This window comes from Ixodes scapularis, unplaced genomic scaffold, assembly GCF_016920785.2.
Source record: "Ixodes scapularis isolate PalLabHiFi unplaced genomic scaffold, ASM1692078v2 PGA_scaffold10__122_contigs__length_95168666, whole genome shotgun sequence".
Taxonomy (NCBI): domain Eukaryota; kingdom Metazoa; phylum Arthropoda; class Arachnida; order Ixodida; family Ixodidae; genus Ixodes; species Ixodes scapularis.
Window position 1 is genome coordinate 25,733,596 of NW_024609836.1, and position 16,052 is coordinate 25,749,647.

At 43.4% G+C, this 16,052-nt stretch overlaps 1 non-coding gene across 1 annotated transcript; it reads right to left on the minus strand.

The window, feature by feature from the left end:
- Positions 1-12,351: 12,351 nt before the first annotated feature.
- On the minus strand, positions 12,352-12,420 carry Trnaa-ugc. The gene has a single exon. It is a non-coding gene; the product is annotated as a tRNA-Ala (tRNA).
- Positions 12,421-16,052: the final 3,632 nt, after the last annotated feature.

The following is a 16,052-nucleotide window of genomic DNA, read 5'->3' on the forward strand; positions in this document are numbered from 1 at the left end:
AAATACTAAACAACTTGAAATTTTTACCTACCTAGGGCTTCGGTACATCTCTAAAAATAAATTCCCAAAATTTTCATGATTCCGTTAACAATTGCACAAAAGAGATGACCGCAAAATGACAGAAATTTAATCCAGACTATGAGGGTTAGCAACTATTTTGAAATTTGCAATAATTATGAAATTATTTGAGAGGGCATGTAAGAGCAGTTTGAAGCCCTAGTATTAATTTTATGCGTTCCCGAAAAAGATAGGTTTCGTTAAAATATGAGCACACTAGGATTCGAATAACAGACTATCCTTGGGTCACTTTTATTTCAAACAAACGTACACAAGCGAGCGTCGGGTTTTCAATTTTTTTCTCCAAAATTCAACACTCTGAGCTACTACTACAATGTTAAAATACAACTATCCTGGGCACAAACTGAATTGTAAATTTTGATGATCCTTAATGTAATTTTACATCACTAGGAAGAATGCTCTTATTTCATGCATGTGCTAAATCTCTCGTACTGTGTTCACTGCAATCATTGTTCATATACTGAGTTTCCGAATACTATAAACAACTAAATTTTGAAAAGTACTACACTATTTATTTATTTTTATCTTACGAATTAAAGTTCACTTGAAACTTCTCCCCCTGGCAACAAAACAGTGGCATCCCGAAAGCAACATTTCGAAAAATTCTAGAAATATAAATCCCGTGGAAATAAATTCGTTAACAGGTTTTAACAGGTAGAAAGATCCTTTACAACAAAAGATTCAAAATTGGTCATTCAGACTCGTAGAATATTCAGGCATGTGGAACATTTGGGCCTGGATGGGTTTCCGTCCGGTTGGATTTTCCGACCTGTTGACCCCTCGCGGACTTGGTTGGACCTTCCGTCTCGTTCGAAATTCAAACTCGTTCAACATTCACGCTCAAGGGCATATTTCCTTCTGATGGACCTTTCAGCTCGCATCTTACATGGTCTATTGGATATTTCTAGTCATTGAATTATCCAATCTTGTTGTTCATTCTGGCTACAAGCGCTCCAGGACTTTTGAGGCTCTATCGTGGCATCCTTGTATCGAGAATGTTAAAAAGTTCCTTTCCATTTTTCGAACAACTCGAGCTCATCAAACCATAACACTCGAACGTTCTCACAGAGTCACCCTTGGTCTGTGACTCGGGCTACTTCATACAGAATACCGAAGGGGCGTTAAGCCAAAACGAATGCGTGTAGACCGCTCGAAAAGTGCCTTCCGTGTGTTATCATTTGCGTCAAACGGATTGTGAAAAGCGTTTTGGGCATGCGCAGTAGCTTTTCCGAAATATCGGACACCGCGCTTGCGTCCACAACCTAGTGGCTGGACATTTTTGGCACGGATGTTAAGTGCTGGGAAGCTGTAGAGCTATGCACGTTCCGGCAAGCTGAGTCCCCCAACTTCCATGCTAGCACGCTTCTGCTGTCAAAACTTAAGACACTTCTAACGATATTCAAGCTTCTACGTGTTTTTTTATGTCATTACCACATTGGTGGTTCGGGGTGCTCAGGGACCGAGTAGTAGCTGCGAAATATTAGCACATCAAATTTTAATTCCATCTTGTAACAACAGCGCAACGTCTGGTAACGCCAAGGTGTGTTCGAAACGCGCAGTTGGGTGCACATTGCTGAGGTTTCAGGAGAACGACTTTGGGATTGCAGCCAGCGTTGGCAGGAGTCGTCAGAATTTCTTTGATACGGGCCAAATAAAGTGTGTCATTGCAAGAAGGCATCGTTATTCTTTTAAAAATATTTTCTATTTAGTGAGAAAGGTTAAAATAGAAAACAAATATGTTTAACATGTGTCGAAATAACACACGAAAACGCAAATTCGAGACGTACTCCTTCCAACAAAAAAAAAAAAAAAAAAAACGGAGTTTTATTTCGTTTTTCTTTTTTTTTTTTTCTTTTTTATAGCCGATTGTTGCGCGAGGGTTTTATTGGTGAATCGGAATGAAGGATCAATGGGCTCACTGAGATTGTTGATTCTGCGATGTGAATCCGCAACTCTTGCAGGGCGTCGTGTGTTGCGATTACCAAGCAACTTAATGTCCTCGTGTTTTTTGTGTTGGTATGCATGTTAGTGCGCTCGATTGGACGAGATCGTGCGTGCTACTGGTGCTACCCCGTGAAGCTTCGTAGGAATAACGAGCCGGTACGTGCTTGCCCGGTATGCCGCCAAAGAGCTTGCACTTGGAGGACGTGCCAAAGGTAGAATGGATTAGAATTCAGGAAGACTTCACGTATAAGCTATGTATGATCGTGTGTTAGTTGCACGTGCCAGCAGGTGTTTCGCTCATAACGACAAAAACAAAGTGTCGCTTCATCGAAATAAAAGCCGGCCGGCGAAGGACCGATCCCACCCACCCTTTCGTTGCATGCGTGGACCGGAGCGAGCAAACTTGGGCGGCGCAATAACATTATCTTTTGTCCTTTTAGGCACAGGCTAGGTGGCGCAAGCTACCGTCCGTTAAAAATGGTTACAGCCACTAACATCCATCCATCCATCCATCGATCCATTTAGATATCCGAGGATTTGCAGCGGTGGGGTGTTCGTAGATCTGCCGAGCCTGCGAACGCTCTCACCTCGCGGCAAAGTCTACCCAGAAAACGCTTCTTAGTATAGTTTGTTAGAGTAGGTGATTCTTTTTTTTTTTTTTTGCTTTGGCGCAGCAACATTGAAGCTACAATGCTCCAGAAACATTGTGTAAAGGACACCCGAAAACGCCTTTGGCACGTCTGTAGCAAGCAGGGGTACTGCACTATTTGTTTACTCTCTGTAAGTACGAGCATGTTGTCAAACTTCTATTTTTGTTTCCCAAGCTCCGGTTTTTAGAACATTGAGCATCTGACATCTTTGGGTTTAAAGCCGTTTGTTGTCTTTAGTGGTTAGTAAGTTAGTAAGCTGAGTAGTAAGGAGGCAATATTCTAAGAATAATGTACGGAGTTTTTTGCCCATGTTTGGGGCCGATATGTTGAAGCTGAGATCTATGCGAAGGGGCCTGCGCGCGTGTGACAGTGGTTTGTTATAAACGCGCTTCAAAAGGTACCCATCACCGTCACGCAATTTTGTGTAACTCATGGATCGTTTACCGAGACTAATGAAGCTTGATAACATGAGCTCTTGAAATATAGAACTCAGGATGGTTAGTTGACAAACTTGCGTCAGCAGCATGAAGTGACATTGTCGCCATTCGGCTCAACTTGTTGCTGTCAAGTTGAGTATTATTTTTTCTTAATAATTTAACTTTCGGGCATATTACTGAGGTAGTTCCCTAGATTACTAAAGCTCACAGAAGGCAATGTGTTTAGACGATGTTTGTTAGCCTTACAAGTGACCCCACCCCCCAAAAAAAGCCTTTTTCGTGTTTTTTGTGTGTACACATGTTTATCTCACTGAGCTGAGCGCGCTCGGCTAGCGATAAAAGGCTGTATAAACAAGTTCGAAATATGCAAGCAAGTCAGTGCACTGAACATAGAGCAGTTAGAAAAATGAAAATGTTTACGATTCTCTGTTATGCTGAATTAGAGCGTAGCTCTTGAGGAGGAGGAGGGGAGAGTACGGAGAGGAGGTTATGCCCTCTCCCCTCCGTACCGTCCCCTCCTCCTCTCCTGCTCCCCTCCCATTTTGCGGAAAATTTCCGCAAAATTTTGCAAAGATATTGAGCGAAAATTTTTCCGGCTAAATTTAACAGGGAAATTTTCCCGCTAAATTTGGCGGAAACATTTTCCCATGAAGCAACGCGCGGTTACGCCCGCTCGCATTATTCTCAAAGCGCAACGCGCGGCCACGCCCGCTTGCATTATTCCCATAATGCAACGCGCGCGGTTACGCCGACGGCGACGCCGCTGAGGCAGGAAACGGGCGCCTAATAACTGTGTTTTCAAAGAAGGAATATTTTACTCAATGAACATATTTCTTCGAAGACATCACTAAAAGTAGTTCTATTTATTTCTTAGGTAAAGCCAAGTGGATTTTATGGAGAGCACGAAGAAGGAGGGAGGAAAGTGTGATTGAACTCCTGATTCATCGAAGAGGCCTATGGATAAACATAGGGTTGGAACACGTCTGCCTGAGGCATCAACTATGCTGAAGTGCATACATATTACTAGAACAAAAAACATGTTTATTTAATATAATGCATTCAGAAAAGTGAACTTGGTCTCTTGTGTAGGCTGAACTGATGAGTAGAATGTCGTTATTTCAAACTGGCAAATAATTCGGACCAACGTGTGCATCCCGTCAAAGTCCTTGGTATTTAGTGAGAGAAATCTTAAACATATGCAACGGTTAATTCGAAGAAGATTACTGCTGTCATATACAGTTGCCGGCAGTTTTCGAATTATTCGGGGACAGGGGAAAAAAGTAAACACAACTACTAATCAATGCACAATTCGAAGCCAGTATGTCATATATGCCTCGATGAGCTCAAGGGTTCACGGACGGGTGCCCAAGCGTGGCATTTAGCACTACTAGTGCCGCTGTCCTTCCTCACACTATATAAAATATCACGCCACCCCCCACCCACCAGTAGCCAGTGAGTTATGCCGCAATCCCAAGTCAACAGCAAAATTTCGAAGCTCGAGAACGTTCTCGAACGAGCATGAAGCATAGATCTTGGCCTTCATCACGAGTGCTCGATTTTTCTCGATCTTGCTACGCCGCTCCAGCATAGGGACGGAGCGATCGAACGGTCGTGCCATCGCGAACAATCAAAATTAGATTTGAAGCTGGAAGTCTCACTTAGCGCCCCTTATTGCCTGCACGGTGAACCTTGGAGGCAGATATTTCTCTCAGCTGTCGGTTCTTCGGAGGGCTGTGACATCCCACGCCTTTGTGCCGGGCTCTGTTGTCGTTGCACCCATGGACGCAGCACGCGAAACGGCGATTGCGGCGGACGTTTAAAGCGCAGCTCTTAGGGGCGTGTTCCCGGCTTGAGCGATGTCGGCGTCGCCGTAACCAAGGTCAACCCAAGGTCACGCAACCCCCAAGGTCATCCCAAGGTAACGTGACCACCAAGGTCACCCCAAGGTCACGTGACCCCCAGAGGTCACGTGACTCCCCCTCGAAGTCACGTGACACCCTCCGAGGTCACGTGACCACCCCTCAGGGTCACGTGACCCCCCGCCGAGGTCACGTGACCTCCCCGATGTCGTCATCGTCACTGATGACGTCATCAGTGACGTCACTGATGACCTCACCGGCATCCGCATCGTCATCATCACTGATGACGTCATCAGTGACGTCACTGATGACGTCACCGGCATCCGCATCGTCATCATAACGGATGACGTCATCAGTGACCTCACTGATGACGTCACCGACATCCGCATCGTCTTCGTCATCATCGCTGATGACGTCATCGGAGTCCGCATCGCATCGTCACTGATGACGTCATCAGTGACGTCACTGATGACATCATCGGCGTCGTCACGTGGCCCCCCAAGGGCACGCGACCCCCCAAGGTCACGTGACCCCCCCCCCCAGGTCACTTCACTCCCCCCAGTACCCTTCCCTCCTCCTCCTCAAGAGCTGCGCTCTAATTCGGTGTTACAGGGAGTTAGCCCTACCAAAAAAACGGTTTAAAAATAAACCGGAATGAATCCGGAATTTCAATCCGTCATATGGGCCCCTAAGCAAACCGGATCTCTAGAAACCGTAAAATGAACCGGAAATACCCAGTCCGGAAACCCAACCGTAATTGGTCGAAGCGGAAGCTGAACCGTATCTGGCCAATCCGTAGAGCTTCACCGGAGTGGGTCTAACCGTACATTAAACCGTATCAGGAAAAACCGGAAAATAATAGAAATAGTTCAATAGAGTAACATACCTACTCTGTTTCACCTTCCGATGTACTGCAGCTGATGCTACAAGCCATCCCAGCAAATCCACTGCTGAAAGCATGTCACCCGACTTTCCAGTAGGGCACAGCTGCGCGGGGTGTGGCCAATTATGTGACACGCTCGCCGTGCTTGTTTGGTAGGAATAGCTCGTAGCATCTGCTGCACTGCATCAGAAGGGGAAACAGAGTATAGTGAAGTATGACAATTTTTTTTTATAATTTTATTGCAAAAATACTTTAAACCTCATACAATTTAGGGTGGTTTAATAAACAGAAAATACTTTTAAAGGCTGCAAATAATCATGCAGAACTGCACTGCACAGATAAAAAAATACCGTGTAAAAATGTCAAGACAATACGGCAAACATCACAACATAATGCAAGCTTATTGCAAAAGATGCAAAACATATTGTAAATTGCGATGAAAAGAAAAAGTTAACCATAGTAATGTAGAAAGAAAAAAACATATTGCTAGGGATGTGCGAACACTGCTTCAAATCGAATAGCGCAGTGTCACACTTAGCTTTAACACCGCAGAGAGAGCCTGCAACCGTGACATTACCTTGTACCATGAAGGTGATGAATGACACAAGTGCTATTCGATTGTCAGCAGTATTCACACACGCCTACATATTGCACAACCCATACAATAATCAAGAAAATGCTGCAAAAATATTTTAGGCTTCCTCATGGGAGTACGAGCATTCAGGAGTGGCTTTCTTTTGATTTTTTTTTGCCCTGTCGTCTTCCCTGTTTTTATCCACCAAAAAGTCGCCCAGCAACACTTTAACAACATCCTTCACAGTCAGCTCTTCTCCATTCTTCTTGTGAGTCCTCCTTTTTTCTTTCTTGTTTTCGCCTTCCTTCTTACCCTCTTTCTCCTTGGCTGCCTGCCTTTCAGCGTAGCAGCCGTACGCCACTGCAAGCCAGAGAATCAGCATTGTTGTTTTTTAAAATCCTGAATTAAAAAAAAAAATCCATGACTCAGTCATGGATTTTTTTTTCTATTTTAACTATTTTAGATCTAAACAATGCTTCTAAGTAATTGGTGCACTCACCGGTGACTGCATCCACCTTCGCTGGGGTGAGGGGTTCTTTCCCCACAGCCCCATCCTTGAGTAGGCGCCTACATGCCTGACCAGTAACGCTACGATCAAAAAGCGCTGCAGGCTCCCAGATTCCACGAGCCACCATTCTTACGAAGCGTCCAGGAGTGGAAGCATGGCTCAGGGCATGGTTCAGGGTGTCCTCTCTTATCGTTATACCTTGTCCAAGATGAACCTGCATAGTGCAGACCATTTTAGACAAATTTAAAACACATTCAGTCAAACATTTTACCTACGAACTATAGTCTAGTTTTTCATATTTTGGGAGCTCATTGTAGACGTTTGTTATGATACAAAAATTTAAAAGAAGGCGACTGTTTTAGTATGAAAGTAATAGAATTCCCTGTGACCTTTTGTCAAGTGTTATGGCCTCAGCTTCTCGTTATATGTATGTTGGTACGTTTACTGTATATCCCAAGAGATGCACCACCCCTGGTCATCACCACGAGTTTCTATTTATGCAAAAGTACATGAGCATAGCACCTTCCTAATAATTGCAGAGCTCACAACCCTAATTACTACGAGACAAAATCAAATAGGGGACTGACAGGAATAGCACATAATACAGTAGAACTTCGGTGATACGTTTTTGAAGGGACAACAGAAAGGTTTATGATCAGGAAAAACAACCGATAAGACTTTTGGGGGTGACAGGATGCAACATTAGCACAGTGATGTAGTTCAGACCAAGTTATGCAGTCTTAGAGAAATAATATGTTAGTTAAGATATAGCTAGGCATTCTTTATTGGTACTGTTGTTTAAAATTGGCAGTAAACCTATCACATTTGCGCAACGACAATTGTAACACGAGGGTCAAATTCATATTGCTCAGTGGGAACAAATGAAACCACAAATGTGGCACGAGGCTAACAGAAGAAAAAAACAATACCTCTATTTTGCTAAAAATTGTTTCCAACACGATTTCTGAAAAATGGACTCATTCATGTCGAGCTTTCGAGCAGCGACCAAGTTTCTCGGCTCGTGCCTCTCGGACCTCTCCATAAGTCTAAACAACAGGCACAACACTGAGCCCGGTTCATTTGGCACGTCCAACAGGAACGAAAGCCATTAGCATTTCAGAACTAAACCACGTGCTAAGGGCCAGCGTGTTAAAAAGACTTAGAAACACAAGCTCAGCTATCCTAAACAGACTCCAAGCAAATCATTGTGGCAACCGTGCCATTGCTGCGATTCGATTTGGATCTAAATTAAATTTGATACTTATGAAAAATTCAATTAAAATCGAGTGAGGCTCATGTTGCCAGCAAAACATCACAAATTCGCCGCGCGTGGCCCAAAAGCTGGTGTCGGCGTTGTCCAACGGCAATTTTTGAATGTAACAGGCGGGAAACAAATAAGTGTATCTATCTCTAGGGGGTTAAACGGGACCGACTATAAGAATTCTGTACACCAGTTAAGCAATCCCCCCGTGAACAATGACACCCCCCCCTCCCCTATTTTGCACTGTTTACTGCTTATGGCCTACATAACACCTGTAACTCAGCACCTACAGCAGGAAGTGAGAGGCCCACAAGACCTAAGTAGTAACTTATTATAACTTCATTAAATATATTTTGTTCCAAAACTGTTATATAAATTAAAGGTTAGACAATATCCCGTTCCTATACATACTTGACCATCCATGACAGCAAAAAGTGGAGGGTAGGAGATGTCCCCAGGCTCTCCACGTTCAGCAGTCCCGGCAGCACCTATAACAGCAAATCACAAATTATGTCAGTATATTAAGGAACCTGGGTAATTTTATGAAATCAGTCATTTATAGACCAAAGCTGCACAATTTATAAGTCACAAGGCCACATCAGGGGTGGCAGGAGGGCCATAAGGAACCGATGAGGTGGACATGGCACTTTTTAATGATGCTTCACGTGTTACTACCAACTCTGACGAGCAAGCCTTCTTCAACCCACTACACGACATGCTTCTCAGGAAAGGCACACATGTCCAGAAGCTATATCAACTTGATGATAAAAAAAGAAAGAATCGTCCCCAAACTTCCTAGGCTACGAGAATAATTTCCATCTGGGGTGACGTATGTGATGCGGAAAGTAAAGATGTTTTGGCTTTTCCCCCAAGCTGCCGTACATGCCTCAAGAATTGTGAGAACAGTGTTCCTTCGGGCCCCAACTCCTGGCTATTTTCTGTCCGAATGGCCTTTATTTAATTACATTTATGGTGCTCCTAAACAGCTGAAAAATAAAAAAAAAACCTAAGCAGGGTTAAGTGTACGCAAAGCTTATAACAAAAAAAAAATGAACAGAGCTTACTGAGGTATTGAGCCTATTGATTGTACCATTTCTTGCTAACAACTCAAAAGGCATAAAAAATCAAAGTCGGTGTTATGTTACTTACCTCGCCATGCACATCTTCTACGTTCAATATTTAGCATTAATTCCCTTTCCTTTTTATTCTGATAGTGGTAGATGGAATCAGCCGTTCAGCATTTAAAGCGAGCCACGGTGCAGAATGCAGCACAGAGGACGACGTAATGTGGACTGCCAGATAAGCAACCGATGACTGTAACATACTTAGAAGAACTATTGATGATGACTAAGCTTCTGGCCCCATGCAATAAATAGCAGAGCATGTGATTAACAAAGTTTGCTTTGTCCAATTTTTTTTCGAGTTCTCCCCTAGAAAATATTGGCCAACTTATATTCGAATGATAATTTTTTTGTTCTTGGCAACTCCAGTATATACATATCGACAAATAATACATACTAAACCTATGTTTGAGTAGGCACGCGACACCTTTTTATGAATGGCTAGTAGTATTTAATGTTAGGCTAATTTATCTTGTTAGGTTACATACCGTGTGGACCAGCAGATAGAGCTTCGTGTTCACCTCCATCCTCCAAGGCAAGCGGGGATTGGTTCCCCACAAATTGAGGAGTAGATGACCCCCCTGATCTTCCTTCCACTGGTGTAGAATCACCTGAAAACAACAAATGCAAAATAAAAGATGCTGAAGCAATGAGCTATGTAAATCCTAAAGGAAACATTAAATTCCAGTGATTTACAATAGCAAACTTTTCTACTGGATAAACGAAACCCTGTTGTTGTAGGTGTAGAATCACCGGAAAACAACAAATTCAGAAAAAAAAGTTGCTGAAGCAATTAAATATGTAAATCCTAAAGGAAACGTTAAATTCCAGTGATTTACAATAGTGAAATTTTCTACTGAATAAACAAAAACCTGTTTTTGTAATCCAACTCCTAGTAAATTAAAGTTTTCATATTACGTGATCATTGTTTAGACTGCAATTGCACTAGTCAGTATTGATTGCATCGGTTTGTTTTAGAATATAAGAAAAAAAAAGAAAGCTCTAAATTCTAAATTAATTTTAACAGATTGCATAGGTAAGCCTTTCAAATGTTTGCAGAATTGAAGCTACAAATTTCTGGTAAGCTCTATCCCAGATTTCAATTCACGTTACGGTGCTACAGCAGCAATATACATATTTACAAACATGCAACAAATTGGGCACTTGAAACATTGTCATACTGTCAAACAAAAAAATATCTGACCATACGGTGCGATAATATATGTTCCATAATTCCTACAGAACAAGGGGCAAAGAAAAAAAAAACTGAGGATGAGAGGCATAGTATTCTTGAGGACTTAAAATGTAGTCTTACTTTGTTCTTAAAAGTATGGAGAATAATCTCTACCGTTTCGGGGAATCTATATAAAAATTTAAAAATTATGTAACTCAATTACTCCGACCCGTAATTTGTGCAAATATTTTCTTGAATATACTTTTGTGGCGTGAGTTACATGTTTTTGTTTTCTGCTGATAATTTTCTAAAAACACAGACTCGCTGTTTTTGTATTCTAAATTTCGACGGCCACTCTGACGTTCTAATGTGGTTGGATCGTAAGAATCTTGTGGTTCAGAAAAGGAATATGCAATATGAGTGCAACAATCTAAATAAACCATTTGCTATAATATTCAAGCACCAAGGAGAACGCAGGGATTGGTGTTCCACGCGCCACACGTGCTCGCCTTCCCGTATAAAAAATTCGAAGTAAATAACCAAAATAAAGCGTTGACGAACGCGCGTGCAAGATGCCATTTGTTTTAGGTATTTGCTTTGGAAAAGTTAGTACTGCTGAGGCCAGCACGTGCGGCGCGTCGAACACCAATCCCTGCATTCCCCTTGATGCTAGGGTAATATAGCAATAGGTCTATTACCAATGCATCGCACCACCTTCTTTTGTAATGCTAGAACCTTGCCAAGGAGTTGCTATTGCCCAGGTCAGTAAACAGTAGCTAAGATGGGAGTGCAACAATGCATAATAACTAAACTTCTGTTATGTGTATTGTTATGCATCAATTTTAATATCATTGTTAACGTTGCTACCGGGTGAAACGAGTCCACTCAAAAGCATCCCGAGCTCCCTATCTCATTTTGTTCACTCCAATTTGCCTTCGCCCACGGGAAATAAAATGATCATGATCATATCTGCCATGGTTGCATTGTACTGCTTCCCAGAACAATTATCACAAAGCTAGTAACACATCAAAAGTAGTCTATCTAGTCAATATTTAGGTGATTCTTGCGGGTTAGCGACCATCAATTTTAGATGACATCACATATTACAGCCTTGACATATAAGGCGCCCATTCTATAGAAAAGCATCTCAGGTTTGTTATGGCAAAGTTTCTTAAACTTTTTTTTAACTTGAGGGACACCTATCTGCTTGAATGACAACCGGGAAACTTCTGCTCTCGGCAATGTGTCTATACAGCAGTGCAGAAGCAAATAGAGCTCTTAAGAAAGCAATGTCCTATAGCATAGGTGTGCAAAGTAAGGATCGCGACCTCCACCGAGGGTTTCGCGGGGCAACGTCTGGGGGTCGCGGAGTCTCGGGGATCCGACAAGGCGTGGGTGGTGCGCTTACACTGCTTCAAATGTTTTACTACCAACTTCGACTTCCTCAACATACCACATGGCACGCCTATCAGGAAAGGCATGAAAGGTTCAGAAGCTGGGACAGTGTTTCTAACACTCCACAATGAAAAAAAGAAAAGTAAGTGTAAATGAGGTTCCTAGCCATCTAATTTAATTATTTTTCCTGAGGTGTGTATGGTATTTGGGAAGTAATTGTGGATCAGGAGATGACACAACGAAAATCGGGGCTGGCTGTAGATTGATTGCAAGCTTTTTCAATAAAGGTGTGGTGCGAGTAGCACTTCTCATACAAAGCTGTCGAAGTTATCCTACTCTCAGTGCCAACGTGACCTGAGCAATGATGAAAGATGAAAATAATCCCTGGAGAAGGGAAACAAGAGGGACAAAGGACAAACATAAATCTCCAAACACAGCTAGGGGACTGGTGAGCGACCGAAAAAATCCGCCTTTTCCGGGTATCGAACCCGGGACCTCTCCATTGCAGGTAGAGCGCTCTACCAACTGAGCTAACCAGGGGTTAGACGTCAGTAGAGCAAACGGGTTTCATCACTTGCCACCAGTCTAACACCAACAAGGGTGAAGCTTGCAAGTTAAGGTTGTAATTATAATGCAATTAAATGCAAAGGTGCAAGCGAGCTGGACAAGAATGATGAAAATAATCTCTGGAGAAGGTGAACAAGAGGGACACTCACCAGTCCCCTAGCTGTGTTTGGAGATTTATGTTTCTCCTTTGTCCCTCTTGTTCCCCTTCTCCAGGGATTATTTTCATCATTCTTGTCCAGCTCGCTTGCACCTTTGCATTTAATTGCATTATAATTACAACCTGAGCAAACCTGCATTTTCAGCGTTGGCAAGAATGAACACTAAAAAACTTTCAAGTTTCGATGTGCGACTAGGCAGAATATTCTAAAATTTCACAGAGGTTTGCTGTAATCGCAAAGACAATGCAGGCGCACCCGTCACAATGACGACGTCATGCTTCTTCTGTGTGGGAAAAGTGTGCTGTTGAGAACATTGTATTTTTAATGGCTTTAAAGAACCACTCCAGCCAAAACAGCTTTTCAAAACCAGCAGTGGTAGATAGCACAGGCCCAAAGATGCATTTTTCACGAAAAAATAATTTAGTTAGAGCAATATTTACGGCCAGGATGCAATAGAAATGAGCGGTCCTTTTCTACAGTACAAAAGAGATGCCCAGGCCTTCCCTATATATTCGGGACTACAAGGTGTGTTGCACTAACGACAAGCATTTCTGGCCTTATTAATCTGCAAATTTGGGAAAATCGTGGCACCATTATTTGACACATCTGGCAAATTTGTAAAAACTCAACATTTAAAAATTAAAACAAAACTGTGTTCACTTTATGATTCTGACATGCGTAGCACATAAGAAACATTCTAGTTCTCTATGCGAATTTGAAACCTTGTACCTTTTTTCTAGTTATTTTTAAAAACCGCAAACTTTTGAGACTATTTCTACAATCTTCATGTAACACCAAGAAACTTGGGGATAATTACTGACAATCAAAATCAACTGTTTTGCCTTACATCTGGACTCTGGAATGCCAGTTTCCATGCTCTGGGGCATCACCAGATGATCAGGCACTGACAGAGGGGCAGGCGCTGACTGAGGGGCAGGCACCGAGACAGGGGCAGGCACCAGGAGAGGGGCAGGTACCAAGACAGGTGCAAGCACGGAGACTGGGGCAGGCACCGACACAGGGGCAGGCGTCACCACATGGTGAGGCACCGACGGGGGGACGGGCACTGAGACAGGGGCAGGCGCCGGCACAAGAACAGGCACTGAGGCAGGGATAGGCATCACAGATACCCTTCCTTGGGGTGGTGAAGTGTCCTGGTGATTGCCCTCACTGTAATTCTCTGGAGAAAGGACATAGACCATGTGTCAATCAAAATTGACCACCGAGCAGAGCAGGGGCAGAGCAGGGGATAGGAATGGGGAAGTCGCGAACCACCCGAAGTTCGAATTCAACGGTTTTTGAACTTTATGAACATCCTAGGGGTTCGATTCGCAACTTCCGAAGCTGCCCGGATTCGAATTCGTAAAGGTCGAAGTCATCAAGGTTTTTAAAAATTCAAAATCGACGGTTGCGACTTTTTTCTTTTTTTTTTTTTTATTGAGGTTCGCAAAATTTGACGGTTTCAATTCCTGTAGGATTCAGGTTCGCAATATTCAATAACTTCTAATTTCTTGGAGCTTCAGGATCGGATACCTCGAAAAGATCAAATTTTTGGGGAGCCTAAGTTCGCGAAGTTCGAAGTGTTCGAACCTCATGAAGATCACGGTTCCTGTAAATATCGCGAGCTGAGCTCCGGATATTTTACTACGAATCTTACACGTGCCGTAAAGTTCATTTAGTGTTCGCTACTTCGGTACTACTCGATACTGGCCACAACTTCTGGCTGGTGGGAAAGACAACACTCATTTTAATGAAAAACAGTTAGGGCGCAGGCGAGCTGGTGTAAGTTTACCATTTTTTAGACCACCTGAGACTGGGTGGAAGAAACATGACGACGTCTCAAATTTTAAGGCAGGCTATATCTCTGGAGGTCCATGAATTGCGGGAAGGAGAAAATACAGCGCCACAAGCAGGAATAGAATCACCACAGAACCTGACGCAGCGAGAGCACAAGCAGCACTCAACGACGAAACTCGAGGCCTCCCAGAATGCGGTTTAACAGGCTCCCCGAAAGCATCCAGACCTTGTTTATCTTTAAGCTACTGCTGCAAACATAAACAAGGCGTTGTATGTACACTGGACAGCGTACGGTGGACCTAAATGCACATACCCAAACACTGGTTACGAAGTTTGGTTCTAACCTCGAGCCAACGTTTTTAGATTCTAAAAAACTCCTAATCTCAAAACGTTGACTCGAGCGGTCTGTACTGCTGTCGGCGCGTTTTCCTCCGATGGAGTGGTGATGGACAGCGGACTAGACTCGAGAGTCGAAACCTTCTCCACTTTCTGGCTCGCACACCGTTCATTCGGGAGAAGGGCGCCCCAAACAAACTCCAGTCACCACTCCGCCTCGATTCTTCTGCCCTTGCAGACACGAGCGTGCACACGCAACCAAAGCACCGCGGAAGGCAGGGAGCTGGCGCTGAAGGCGAAGCTTCTCTCAGCGGTTGCTTCGCACGCTCTGCTCACTTTCCGAAGCTAAAAACGACGAAGCAGGGGCCGGGGCAGTCGACTTCAGTTGAGGCTCGCCAACAACGGGCAAAATAGGCAAGAAGTCGTGTGGTGGCTCCGCCTAAGAACAACAAATAAAAGCTTTGGCGCAAATTTTTGAATCCAGATGAGATTCGCAGTTCGTCGAACCTTCAAGGTGGCAGGTTCGGAACTATGATACTTTTCAAACTATGCAAGAAACAAGTTCGAAAGTTCGAAAATCGTCGAATTTTTTCATTCAGTAAGTTCGAAGGTTTGTTTATAGCGAATTTCTTAATGCATTAAGTTCGAAATAATCGAATTTTCAAACATATGAAGTTTGGAAATTCAAAATAATACAATTTATAGACGCAAAAAGTTTGTCAAAGCGAAACTTCTCGAACCTTTCGAACCCCTGGCTCGAACTTCGAAACCTTAGGTTCGAGAAAATTTCGCGGCATCTCTAGATAGGACCGCTGTCATCGTTAGCAAGCAACGTGCATAATCCCAAAGCATAACTGTGAAACATGCAAGAAGTAAAGATGGCAGGATAACTTGCCAATCTTATTCAGGAGGGCCTCCGTCAGCCGGAAGTTGGTATGTTCGACTTCTCCAAGTCTTCCACGCAGGTGCTCAATCGTTGATCGAGCTTGTTCCAGCTCCGCCTTCGTGATGGCTTCGTCAGCACATGTTGCACATCTCTTTGGTTCCTCCGCCTTACGGAGTCTTTTACGAAGGGAGTGTATAACGTCTTGGGCCTTGTCAAGGTCGGCCTTGGGGACAACTGCAGGGTCATCGTCATCGCCAGACGCCGCAGGCCTTTTCTTACTTATGATTTCTTTGAGCTGCTTCCTCTTTGCAACATCCCTGCAACGCTTGCGATCCTTACTCGACGAAGCAGGAGCCGACGTAGATGCCTTGGACATATAAGGTAGTATTTATTATTTGCATGTGCACTGAAATAAGTTGGTTAC